This window comes from Drosophila virilis, chromosome X (genome assembly GCF_030788295.1).
Source record: "Drosophila virilis strain 15010-1051.87 chromosome X, Dvir_AGI_RSII-ME, whole genome shotgun sequence".
Taxonomy (NCBI): Eukaryota; Metazoa; Arthropoda; class Insecta; order Diptera; family Drosophilidae; genus Drosophila; species Drosophila virilis.
The window spans coordinates 20,648,031-20,662,176 of NC_091543.1; the positions used below are offsets into that span (position 1 = coordinate 20,648,031).

Sequence of the window (14,146 nt, forward strand, 5' to 3'; positions counted from 1 at the left end):
ATTCCCCACGCCACAGACTCCCCCTGAACACACTTCATCAACAGCATCTTGGACACCAGACTTAAGCTTTTCATGTATCCCGTCCAGCTCGTTGGCACTTTGACTGCTTCACGTCCGGACAGCTGGTGTGTCCAGCGTCCGCTCTCCTGTGGCCTGCTGCTGTTGATTGCTTTCCTATGGCGGTCGCGTGTCGCGTGCGTGACCATATCGAGGGCGTATTCCGTCCCGTTATCACTTTGTTGGCAGCCGAATTGATTAAGCTGTCCACATGTCAAAATGTGAGATAATCCATCTTCAAGCTTACTTCTCTGTCTGACCGTTTATCTGCCCGTCTGCGAATACCAGTCGCCGTCTTTATTTAGGCATATGACTAGCTGCTAACCAGGCGTACATCATTTTTATTGTGACAACATAATATGAATCTAACATCCCTGACAATAAGTCCTGGAAGCCTGTTAAATACCGGAATTCGAATTTGTATTTTACCATGAACCAAACATTGAAGCAATTAAGTAGCCCAAATTGGCGAAACCGAAACCTTCAGCAGGCCGAAGATCTAATACCCTTGCAGACCCAACCTTTTCATAATGCTCAAAGTGCCTTGCCCGTATCTAAGAAAATAGTGACAGCCGAGTTGTTTCGACCGCTCGTTCCTATGGCAGCTATATAGTGGTCCGATCTTAAGAGGAGTTTGCATATTAATGAGGAGCATAGCAAAACTAATAAATGTCGAGATCGGTCAAGATATCTTGAAAAACAAAATGTTTTCATACAAGAATCTACTTTTCGACCGATCGCTCTTATGGCAACCATATGATATAGTGGTTCGATCCAGCTGGTTTTGACAGCTGGTTTTTGCAGCAGAAAGAGGAACTTCTGCAAATTTGTATAAAAATAAATTTAAAACTGAGAGACTTGTTCGCATAGAAACAGACAGACGGACAGACGGACATGGCTATATCGATTCGGCTGTTGATGCTGATCAAGAATATATATACTTTATGGGGTCGAAGATGTCTCCTTCTATGAGTTACACGTTTCGCGACAAAATTATAATACCCTCTGCAAGGGTATAACATAAATGGCACGCTAGAGATGAAACACTCTTGGGAAAATAAGTAGATCGCTTTCTTATATTTCTAAAAAAATAAATCAAATATACTCTACCGATTATTCCTATGGTGGTTAGGTCGAAACGCGTCGTCCAGATCAAATCTACTATTTCAAGTTACACATTTCATCACATAATTATAACAATTAAATTCAAAGGGGAGGCAACAAATCTAACTGTTTTCTATTTCTCACTATTTTTCTCCCTCTTCTTTTCTTTCTTCATATGTGCGCCAAAAAATAAAAGCTTTGCGCCAAAAACTAAGCGCTTAGGTAGTTAAAAGATTGTTAAACAAATCCTTAAGGGCGGATATCAGGTGGCACACGTACTTGGCACGATTTACACAATAACAATATAAAATATAACAATAATTAATAACATTTTCCTTAAATTCAATTTAATGCACACGCGCGAAAAAAACACAACCGATCAAGGAAACTGGCGAGCACAGACTAAACTCATTATGCTGGCATCGACGCTCAGCCGGCATTTGCACTCATACACATACATACACAACTACAACTGGTGCGCTCACACCATCTGCAACAAAGTAGCAAGATCAAATAGACATATGTATGTATGTACATGTACGAATAACCATCGCTCTCTGGTCTAGCTGCAGCCTGCAGGCGACAGCAGCAGCGCGTCAACGCTAGTGATGTGTCAACAGCCAAAAAGTGGACATTATGGGTGTTGTGTGCATAAAAGGTAATTAATTCGTCCACTGTTGACACATCACTATCGTTGTTGCCTTGAACTGCAATTTGCAGCCTCACCAGAGAGCCGAAAGAGAGCAAATGGTGTGAGCGCAAAAGTTTCATGCTTGTGCATATGTATTAGTGCAAATGCCAGCTTAGCGCAGCTGTGCGCGTAATGAGGCTGTTTAGTCTTTTCTGGCAGTTTCCTTGATCGGCGGGCTTTTGTGCGCGTGTGCATTAAATTGCTTTCAAACAAAATTAATTTAATTATGTTATTGGTTCAAATCGATTAGTGCTTGCAAAGTGCCAAATAAATTAGTCTGCGAACCGATCTCCCTTGCTGAAGATTTATTTACCAACCGGCAAAGTGCATAGCAGTTTAATTTTTGCTATTTCTTTTTGGCGCCACTTTACAAATAGAGAGTGAGTAATATGATAACTGTATTTTAACAGTTTGATATTTGTCTACTATTGCAAAGACTTGCATAGGGTATTATAAATTTCATGCGAAAGATGAAACACACAATGAAGGAAACTTCAATTTATACAAATATGTATACATATATTTCTGGTCAATTATTAAAATAGTTAAATAGTTATATATACTTCTTAACATTTTTTTCATATGTATACGTATTGTTATTCATAATATGAAGTTTGGTCGTAAAAATATAAACTTTGCGGCTTAGAATCCCTATTGATTCACATTTACAAGCGCATTTCGTATTCAGTTAACGAACCTCCCATTAGGGATTGACGATTGCCATTAGCACGCACTCAACTCAAATGCAGTTGTGTACATATCGTAAAATATAATATATGTAGATGTTTATGTAAATATAGATCGCCCTGAAAGAGCAGTCAATTTGCATGGCCATTTTGTGTAAGAGTCGCATAAATTTATTATAATAAACTGAATGTGCAAATGATGATGCCACGTAGACGGCCCAAATCACAAAGTTAGCATGGCCTATATTCCGGCAGGGTCATCGAGCGACAGTGAGGCGTCAGGCATATGTGAGGGCTTCGATTAATGAGTGACACACCCCCCAGCGAGACACTTGATCATAAAAATCATAATCGGCATCCATGCGGCGCGCATAAAATCAGTGCCAGACGACTCTATAAGTAATATATATGTGTGTGTATACATATGTAAATGTGGCTCTGTGCGTGTGAGTGTGCAAATTTAGCTGCCCTTACGCCCACAAATAATGAGATGCTTCGTGCATTATAAAATATGTACGTATGTATGTATGTACATATATGTATATGCTCAATGTCAATCTTTTTTCCCTAAGCAAATGTACGTGTATGTATGCTTATGTGCATGTGTATAACAGGCTAACGAGAACATATTTAACTGTAAAATATATATGTACATCTGGAGATATGTAGCTGAGAGAGTGCATTCTCTCTCTCGGTCTGCAATTTAGCTAACAGTTTTTGTTATACTCTGTACCCATTAAAAATGATGAAAATGTGAGTTTGTTTTGTAGCAGAAAAGAAGCAGCCTGCATTCAGTGCAGCCACATGCTTGTGCTTGTGTATTATTTTTATGTACGCTGGGTATTTCTTAGTCGGGCACTATTACCTATACTATTTTTTTCTTAATTTATTCATTACTTTTTCTATTATTTATATGCCAGGTCTTTTTGCATTGCTTTCTTTTTACTTGCAGAATTTCTCTCTTAAATATATTGTGTGTATATTCCGCTTTGCTATGTTTTCCTTTGGTTTTTAATCTGTTTTGCCCTTTGTCTGCGCATTTTGTGTATATTTTCGTTTTGTTTTTGCTTTAAGCGTTCTATTCTTTTGCATAGGCCAAGCACTTCTCGACTGTCCACATTCGCCCTAATTTATTGTTTCGCCTGATGGCACATTTATGAAGTTTCCTTTACTGTTGCGTTGCCTCGCTCGCATTCTCTAAAAGTTTGTTGCTTTCATTTTGTGACGTAGTAACTGCCTTAATTCGAGCATTTTCTGTTCTATTCGTTTGTGCGCCTAGCTTTAATTTTATTTCCATGCACTCGTTTGTATGGCCTGGACCGGTCTCATAAAGTGGCATACTTTATGGCATACTTTGGGGGATATCTGGCTTGAGAACTCCCCTGCTCCCCAGTCAACATCGGCCCACCTTGCCCGGGCGGACTATGCTGCTCATTTCACATGCCATTTGTCCATACTTGCTCTCCACTGTGCAACACCGGTTGCCCCGCACCTTGGTTCAAGTTCGCTACGCTTTCGCATATTCTATAGAAGTTCCTGCGCTTTGCAAAATGCAGCGAAAATGTCCTTTGTAGCACAAATTCCGGCTTCGGTGCATAACTGGAGGCTTTCTCTGCTCGCATATTTTCAAAACGTGCCAGTTTCCGCTACGGACGAGGCCAATTTATGCCCCGGCAATTGCGGGAAGCGGAGTGTTGCGTACAATTGGCAAACTTGCCGCTTACCCCAGAACGCAGCTGTTGTTGTTGTGGCAAGCATTGAGTGCGTCCACACTGAAAGAAAAAACTGAAAAAGGGCTATTGTCGGTGCCCAGAATATTAAATACTCTTGCCGACATACATATAGCTTATAAGTTTTATTATATATGGTTTATTATCGGCCGATTTAAAACGAATTACCAGCAATGTAATTAATAAAACTTCTTTTTTTATAAGTTTCGTCCGAATGTTCTCTGAAACCAAAAAAAGGGTGTCACTACTTACTTTTCCACCGATTCTTAAATATAGCAGTCCGATATTGATAAGATGTTGCCTGATATGTGAGGAATAAAATGCCAAATTTGGCTCATAAAAGCACTTAATTTATTATTAATTTATGACATTTATATCCAATGGACACAGTATATAGTACAGATATATATATACATATATATAATGGGGATCGTAGTAGTCGTTATCGATGCGTTACGCATCTTACGACATAATTAAAATACCCTTCCAAAGTTAAAAAAAAAAAAAACAATATCTGAGCAATCAAAGTAAAAGAGAGGGAGGGAGGCAAGTGGAGAGCTGGCATCAAGAGAGGGAGAGAGAGAGAGAGAGAGAGAGAGAGAGAGAGAGGGATAGAGCGAGCATTACACGTGCTGGTAGAGAGGTTGTGAAACATGTTGAAACGTGACAACGCCTTAATATTTCGCAGAAACGGCTGCGGCAAGCAATTTGCAGCAGGTACTGCTAAGATTTTTTTGAGCTTTAACCAGTTTTTTAAGCTGTCATAAAAATGATCATAAAGGCTGCTTCACAAAAATTGTGCAGCAAATTGTTGTTGCAGGCGTGTGGCAGGTTGGGCATGCCAAAGCCAACAGTTCAATAGCCAAAAACCGAAATAGAAACACAGGCACAGGACATGCAACTCCTCGCATGCCACGCAACGGTCAAGCATGCTCCGCACTTCCGAGTGAGGTCAGTCGAATCCTTCAGCTGGCATTTGATAAATTTAACACAAGACAAAATAATTCCCAGCACGCAAATCATAGCAGCTCGTGCCCAAATACACACATAATATACTTATTCATGCACCAGTAAATTATAAAAAAAAAAAAAAATCCTAAAATGATTCCAACTGTTTTAACGTAGGCTTAACAAGCTACAAAACGGTTTAGTTCCGGTTCAGATGGGCTTCCGATGAGTTTGTGTGGCACGAACTGAATCCAAATTTAAGCCAGGCTCATAAACGGCTTAGAAACGGCATAAAATCTTTGGTTAAGCAAATACGATTTGTGCTGTTAAACTGGTAAAGAATTTTTCGAATTTTAGAATTTTAGAATCTCTTTTTATTGTTATTAAGTTGAAATTTGAATTTTCTGCTTATAAAAAGAAATAAACTTATATTTAGTTATATGTAGTTGATTAAAGAACATGGCTTAATGTTAACAAGATATAAAAGCTTTCCAATCAAAAGCAAGAATGCTTAATTTTTTATAACTTCTTCGCGTTTTCAATTTAAGAGTTAAGTCCATCGATTAACGCAATTCTCAAGTGACCTGCATATCCAGGAAATATCCTTCCCAAATAGAGTTTATGCTTGAAGCAAACTCAGTTATTTCTATAGTTTATAGTCAAAGGAAACCTTTGCTACGCGCTTAAAATGTTGCCATGCGCTGAACGCGACACACCTTCTAGGACAACACTTAAGTCAAGGCTTAACGTGGCTATATATAGGTACATAGACACAGGTGTGCGCAGGTGTTTGCATCACGTGCCGGACTGAGTTTGCATAGTTTTTGGGCACACGCACAGCCAGAGCGAAGGCACGGCTTAAGCAGTTCCTGCTGACATCATGAGAATCGAAAGCAACGCCTCGAGCTTTGTTTGACTACTTTTGGTTATTTTCATGAAAGGAATCGCCTAATGAGTCAAACAAACAGCTAATAAGCAGAAGCTCTCACACAAAATAGCACTAGGCACTATTTCAATCTGATCGCAATAAAAACAACATCAACAGGAAGAGCAACAACAACAACAACAACAACATCTACAGTGGCAATAAATCACGCTGAACTTACTGCAACCATGTGGCGTATGCGCAATGTTGACACTTCTCTGGCCAAATGCAATTACCGGCGGCATGAGATGCCAGTTCTGAGTTCTTGTTTTTGTCACACTGACGGCGCCGCACAGTGTCACAAAATGCACATAATAAAAGTAATGATAATGATAATGATAAAGATAATGATATAAATACAAATATAATAATGATATTAATAATATTTATATTAATATTAAAAATTTCGGAAAAGCAAGGCGTTTGCAATTCTCGAGTCGAGTTATGTATCCAATCTACTTATGTTTACTTTCTATGTTAGACTTAGAATAAGGTTTTCTAGCACTTATTTTTTTTATAACTTTAATTTAAGTTTTTCATAAAGAAAAAAACATTTCTTACATATAATTGACATTGTTTTTTCATTTGCTCGTATGTTATTTTGCTCCACTGTGGCTAGGGACGCACACGTGTATCCATTCAAGCATTTGACAGGGCCGTGTGTCCTTGGCTGATGTCAGAGCTGCTTTTAGTGGCCACTAAATCAGTTAAAGCACAGAAATGTTTATGCAAACAAACTTCGCAACGGGCCACATTTGTTGAATCGCAAATCTCGTGGGTAACTGCGTCATATGATGTACAATGGTGGTGCCAATGATGAGGGTGATGGTGATGATGATGATGATGATGATGATGATGATGATGATGATGATGATGACAAAATGACCTAGTTGAGGTTGGATGGAGAGGGCGTGGCTGGCATCACATTTTAGCCCATTCTTTCATTATGTTTCCGTTCGCTAAATTCTATTATTCATTTATGCAATGCAGAAAGCGTTTCAATAAAAATTTTCTCGCTCATTAAATTTTATTGCATGCTGTTTGGGGCGTGCGCCTCTGTGTGTGTGTGTGTGTGTGTGTGTGTGTGTGTGTGTGTGTGTGTGTTTGTGAGCCTGTGTACAGCAATTAAGTTCAACCGCGTGTTAACAAAAACCGCAACGAGTTTGGCTTTCCAAAGGGGTTGGCAAATGGGTCGCAATAGGGCAGAGGGCAAATCGCCAGCTAACATAATAATTATGATACTGTTGCGGCTGTTGACGATAATCATGTTATTGTTAATGTTTCTGCTGCTGCTGTTTTTGTTGTTGTTTTGTGCAGCTGTCGCAAATTAATTGCATTTCATACTTGCGGTCTTTCTCTGTGTCGCGAATGTTGAAACTAATTAACATCCAGAGAGACAATTCAATAAGCCTTGCACGAAAACTAAGTATGCCTAAATGCCATGTCATTAAAAATTAATTAAACACATAAACACGCACACACACAGGCTCGCACGCACACACACACACACATACACACAGCACATGCGTTAGTTTTATACCATTTGGCTGTCAATTAAAGCAGAAGAGCTGACAGCCTGAAAGCTTTTCGCAACAAATCAATTCAAAGGATTAACGGCATAACGAGTGCTAACTGATATATGGCACACACACAGACACACACACACACAGACACACACACACACGCACACACACAGTCATGCACTCAATCAGTTATTCATAGCTCAAAGCAAAATTCAGTCAAATCCACAGAGAATTCACTTCAGTTCCGAGCGAAAAAATGCACTCGTTCATAAAATCGAGTATTCGTTTGAATATACTATTTGAGTGCATGCGTGATATGTGAATATGAAGAACTGCATTCCAACTTCAGTTTTATGGCAGATTCATTAATTGATACTTCGGTTCCGATTCATGATGTGAAAATAACTCAACTGCGAATGCAATGCGTTTTAAGTCCGCAGAATGGTTTCCTTTGAGGAATTTGTTGATTGAATTTTGAAAAGCTGCGCAAATGTTTTTAACACACACAACAAATCCTATTAAAAGCTTAAAGTTTCCTATGTACCAAAGCGGATTCTTATGAGTATTTATAGTAAATAAATTTAAGGTGAAACTGGTTGACGAAATGTTGTGTCAAGAGCAACAACATCTGCAAAAATAAGCAGAACGAGCAAAGAAATTCTTTGTGTTCGCAGCGAATTGTAGCCTCATAAAAGGAAAAGCAATAAACATTTTACACTTTATCCATAATTAAAGCATATTATGCATATTTATCGTGCGGAATTTTGGAATGGCTTAATTGCATAATAATAATTGCAATTAATTATACAAATTAAAATGCCACTTCAAATAGTTGTTGTAGTAAGTTTTGACATGTGAATTATTTAAAATAAAAATAAATTCATTTTGCATTCATTTTAATTCGATTTATGTGGTTTATTGAGCTGTTAAGCTTTGACATATAAATGATAAATAATTAATAATTATTGCATATAAATAATATTATATAAAAATAAATACATTTTGCATTCATTTTAATTCGATTTATGTGGTTTATTGAGCTGAATAAACTGTAGTTAATATCTTAAACTCATTATAACACAATTTAAAGTCTCATATTTAATTAGTCGCATTAAACAGCAATATCAATTGTTCAGCAGAATAAATGCAAACAATTGCGCCTGATTATGCGAATTAATTGCGAATATTTAAATAAGAGGTCAGCGCGTGATCTGAGGCAAAGCCAAATCAAATAAACGTTGCGTATACGCCCTGCTGCATCAATTAATCAAACTGTCAATTAGTTGAATGAAATCAGGACAACGCCCTTAATTAACTATGCTATACTGAATAAATAAATGACGGCAAATCATTAACATATTATTTGGACGTGGGACAAAACAGTCGAAAATGCCAAGAAAGAGCATGTTAATGCCGCATGAAAATTAAATACAATTAAATTGCAAATGAAGAAAAATGCAACTTGACGCAATAAATAAACAGCACAGGACCAACACAAACAACAGCCGGAGCTGATGTCAAAAGTTTACCCTGCCGTCTCGTCGGCTGCGGCTGCTTAACGAAATATGCAAATTGCCCGAAATGTATGCCAGAGACAGAGACAGAGACACAAAGCCAGACGAACAAACAGCGTTTTGCAATTAGTGCAACTGTCAGCAAGGACACACAGCATAGCGTGAGGCCCAGTCGTGCATGTCCACATGCCCACATTCCCACTTTCCATGCCCGCTCCATTTCATAGCTGGGCCATGACCAATGCAAGGCCACATCTTGCTATGTCTCAGCGCCATCTTCCAGTCGAGTGCCTGGAGTGCCTGTCAACGCCCGTCATGGGGTCCAAGTACCCAAGTTGAGCCGCTCTGCTTGGTGTATTCGCAGCTTGGGACAGAGTTGCAGCCATTACGACCGCAAGGCTTCTACTCAGCTTGTTAATCTATTGGATTAAAAGCACGCAGGTCCTGGCATTACATAGCCAGTGAATATGCATTTCGAATTAAAATTCACTCTATCTATGAGTCAGGCATTCTTTTTCCGTAAAGCCCGACTAGTGCTGTTTTCAGTAACTTCGCTCATTTAAACGCCAACATCATTTCCACCCATTTCCAGCCCATGTGAAATGATTAATAGGCATTTTAACATAGTTAAATAGTGGCAAATGCACTTAACCGATTTTACAATTTCTATGTAAAGCTAAGAAAATAAGTTTGAAATCAATCGGACGAAATCGAAACTTACAGCCATACAACCTTAGTCCCCCATTTTCCACCCAAGAAAGTGGATTTGTTGGAAATGTGGTTTTCCGTCTCAAATCAATTTTAATAAAGATCTTTCGATTCCCCATTGTCAGTAAATTGTTCGGCGAAATGAAAGGGCATTTGTTTTGCGGAATTGGAATTGATTAGTCAGCAAAAAAATGAAGTACGTTGCTCACTTTTATGACGCCCAGTCATGATTAATTAGCCACTGTCTGTCTGTATCTGTATCTGTATCTGTATCTGTATCTGTATCTGTATCTGTATCTGTATCTGTATCTGTATCTGTATCTGTATCTGTATCTGTATCTGTATCTGTATCTGTATCTGTATCTGTATCTGTATCTGTATCTGTATCTGTATCTGTATCTGTATCTGTATCTGTATCTGTATCTGTATCTGTATCTGTATCTGTATCTGTATCTGTATCTGTATCTGTATCTGTATCTGTATCTGTATCTGTATCTGTATCTGTATCTGTATCTGTATCTGTATCTGTATCTGTATCTGTATCTGTATCTGTATCTGTATCTGTATCTGTATCTGTATCTGTATCTGTATCTGTATCTGTATCTGTATCTGTATCTGTATCTGTATCTATATCTGTATCTGTATCTGTATCTGTATCTGTATCTGTATCTGTATCTGTATCTGTATCTGTATCTGTATCTGTATCTGTATCTGTATCTGTATCTGTATCTGTATCTGTATCTTTATCTGTATCTGTATCTGTATCTGTATCTGTATCGGTATCTGTATCTGTATCTGTATTTGTATCTGTATATGTATCTGTATCTGTATCTGTATCTGTATCTGTATCTGTATCTGTATATGTATCTGTATCTGTATCTGTATCTGTATCTGTATCTGTATCTGTATCTGTATCGGTATCTGTATCTGTATCGGTATCTGTATCTGTATCTGTATTTGTATCTGTATCTGTATTTGTATCTGTATCTGTATCTATATATGTATCTGTATCTGTATCTGTATATGTATCTGTATCTGTGCAGGTAAGCACTCCATGCGACTGTCTCTAGCTGCCTAGCACAATTTCACGCTGTGCGCGCACCCCAAAGCATTTGTGTAGTATTTGTAAGGACAAAGTATCCATTTAGGAGGCAAACGAAAGCAAATAGCCACGTCCAAAGTGAGCATAGGGATGGGCACTAGAACAAGGATGAGTATGATAGATATGGGAGGGCGGAGTATGGTGGCAATAAAAATGTAGGGAGTCAGGGGCAAGCGACATGCGGCAAAAGCAAAGGAGCTGGTGAAAGAACAGAAAACTCTAATTGAATTTCATGTGCATATATGTTTGTCTATGAATTTGTATGTGTTGGTATGTGTGTGTATAGCTCAAGTATTAATATGCGTGTGCTTGAGAACCATTGTGTGTGTACGTTTGTACGCGTGTGTGGCAGTGTGTGGTGAGCAAAACTTTCAATCGCATTTCAATTGAAATGCCTGGAAAAAAGTCTACAGCAGGCGAAAAGTTTGAAAATCAAGCAATACCCTTCAAAAGGATAAATAAACAAATATTGTAATACCCAGCATTAACTTGGACAAAGTTTAGTACCAAAAAAAACTTTATGCCAAATAAAGTATACAAAATATAAACAGTTCGTATTTTTAAACAAGGCCCAAAAATATAGCCTGTATTATGCGCGAATTACACTGAATTCATAGTAATCCCATACGTTTATGTTTCTAACTATTTTTAGAATTATTTTTTGTAATACCCCTCCCCAAATCTGTTTATTGAAAGCAAAATGAAATCAATTACAGAACAAGCTTCGCAAGTTGTCGTCGGAAAACTGATTCAAAAACTGTTTTCACATATTTTGTGAGAAATTTCATGTGAAATTCCTTCCTAAAATGTTGGCTTATTGTTTTTAAAAGGCAGCCTAAGAAATAAAGGCAACATTTTGATCTTTGTAATCCAACTATGTACAATAATTTTGGACAGAGAACACAAAAGTACATTTTAAATAATTTAAATGTGTTTTGCACAGAGCGCAGTCAAAAATGTGTTGCAGAGCGCCAGGCGCAGATAGTAAAAGTAAGGGGGAAAATGTAAGCTACAAAAACTTAATTAAACTGTCCAGCATATTAGGTTGCTGGATAATGCTACCAACAAATAGCACTTAAACGTATACACACGCATTTAAGCACGCACACAAAGATAGTTGATTGGTGGGCAATTCGCACGACATTTCAAATTCCCTTTTAATGATAACATACATTATTAAACACGCCTCGCGTACTACCAATAAGACTTCTAATGGCATTTAAAATGTTCACGTGTTTCACTGCAAATGTATGAAAGGAAAAGACATCAGAGATGCTTAAGAAGAAAGCCAATAAAATTCCTTCTGCTATTTCTAATGCTAATGCTAATATTGAAGCTAATGCATAAGATTATGCTTATGTTAATCCAATTGCAAGGCTAAAGCTTATGCTAATGTAAACGCCAGCGTTATATCAAAGGCTAAGGCTAATGCTACTGGCTGTGCCTATTTTTATGCCAAAGATTATGCCAATGCTAATGCTGCACCTTTTACATTTATAAATTAATATTTAAATGAAATTATGTTATTCAACATTTTGGTATTGTGTGCAATTTTATTGCATCCTTATTATACAAAAAAACGAGGTTATTGGTCTCACTTGTCCCTCTATTAATGCAGTTGAATCAAAAAAATTAAAATTTAAAATAAATGTATGTCGATGCTAATGCTAATGATCAAGCTAACGCTAAGCAGTAGCCTATGATTAAGCTTATTCTTATGCTAGTGCTCATACTAATGCTAGCGATAATGCCAATGATAATGATAATGCTAATGACATTGCAAATGCCAATGGTAATGCCAACGCTAATGATAATGCTAATGGTTATGCTTAGATAATGCTGATGATAATGATAAAAGTCAAGCTTAAGCTAACGCCAATACTAAGGCTAATGCTAATACCAATGCTAGTGCCTATGCAAATAGTAATGTTAGTACGAATGATAATGCTGATTCCTTTGTAAATCAACTGTTAACATAATAATACTTCAGCTACTGCTAATGCTAAAAATTAAACTAATGCTGAAGCTAATGCTAATACCAATGCTCATGTTAATGGTAACTAATATTGCTACAGAGTAATTGTAGGCTTATACTAATGCAAAAGCTCATGGTCCGCTAATGCTTATACGAATGCTAATGATAATTCTACTGCTTATATTAATAAAATATTTAATAAAAAAATCTTATAAAAGGCATAAAATATTATTTCACATTAAACAGCAAAGGGCAAAAAAGTAAATCAAATAGGTTGCAACTAAGACGAAAAAAAACGGACGCTGTCAATCATATATATGCACGTTTACATGCGTACATTATGTATATAATACATATAAAATCTATACGTATATATAAATCTGTCTAGGCTCGTTACGCAACCTGGCACTTGATAATAGACGTTTATTATTCAAGTGCGCCGCCATCTGCGCTCCAGGTGCCACATCGTCAAAAAGCAAAGCCAAAGCTCGTTCCAAGGAAACCTGTTAAGTTAATCGGAAAGGCTTTGGGTGGAGGCACTCCTGTGGTACTGCGTTGTGATGTGATGCCCGGGCCGCCGCGGGCTCTACACGCATGCTTAGCTGTATAAACAGCCAGTTGTTGCCCATGAGCCAGCTGCCAGCTTGGGGTTTGCCTAATCAACTGCCGCTTATGTATTTAACTTTGGGTATCGCATTTGCCAAGCGAGCAGAAAAGATGTCTTTAACTCAAGCTAAGCCGTGCAGTGATGGGCGCGTGAGTCTTAAATTGTGAGCCGTGACAGTTTAAATTATCGGGCATTTGATTATAATATTAATTACTTTTATATTGTAAGTTTAAAAGAAACACCAACTTAATTTTAATTTTAATTGGAACCGGGCAACGCGAGGTTATTTCTTCTAGTCGCCAATATGCATACGCTAAATAAATATAAACTAATAACAAGTGCAAAGGTTAATTTGTAATGTTTTACATGCTAGTCCCGAGTTTTATGATTTAATTGTGTATTAAATTGATGTGTTCAATTAAATTTTCCCATACAAAACTAAAATTAAAAAAACTAAAATTCAATTTGAATTTAAACCATTTTTATACTCTATTCACAATGTGCAATCGAGTGTTTTGGGGTTTATAGTGCATGTGGCCTGCAATTGAAGCTACTACAAGAAATAGATGTGCATAT

General features: G+C 37.5%; 1 protein-coding gene and 1 long non-coding RNA gene across 9 annotated transcripts in view; one reads left to right on the forward strand and one right to left on the reverse strand.

The window, feature by feature from the left end:
• Positions 1-1,549, reverse strand: part of LOC116652005 (uncharacterized) — a 112,292-nt gene extending 110,743 nt beyond the window's left edge. For all 7 annotated transcript variants that reach the window (XR_004305013.2, XR_011416886.1, XR_011416885.1 and 4 more), the window contains exon 1: positions 1,168-1,549. This is a non-coding gene — a long non-coding RNA (uncharacterized lncRNA). The remainder of the gene's footprint in view (positions 1-1,167) is intronic.
• LOC6632064 (non-canonical poly(A) RNA polymerase protein Trf4-1) overlaps positions 1-14,146 on the forward strand; it is a 168,429-nt gene that overhangs the window by 107,036 nt on the left and 47,247 nt on the right. Inside the window, exon 1 of one of the 2 annotated variants that reach the window (XM_032439643.2) lies at positions 1,994-2,232. The exons of the other annotated variant lie outside the window; for it this stretch is intronic. The gene's annotated coding sequence lies outside the window, so the exon portion shown is untranslated. Of the gene's footprint in view, positions 1-1,993; positions 2,233-14,146 lie in introns of those variants that run through there. 2 annotated transcript variants of the gene reach the window in all.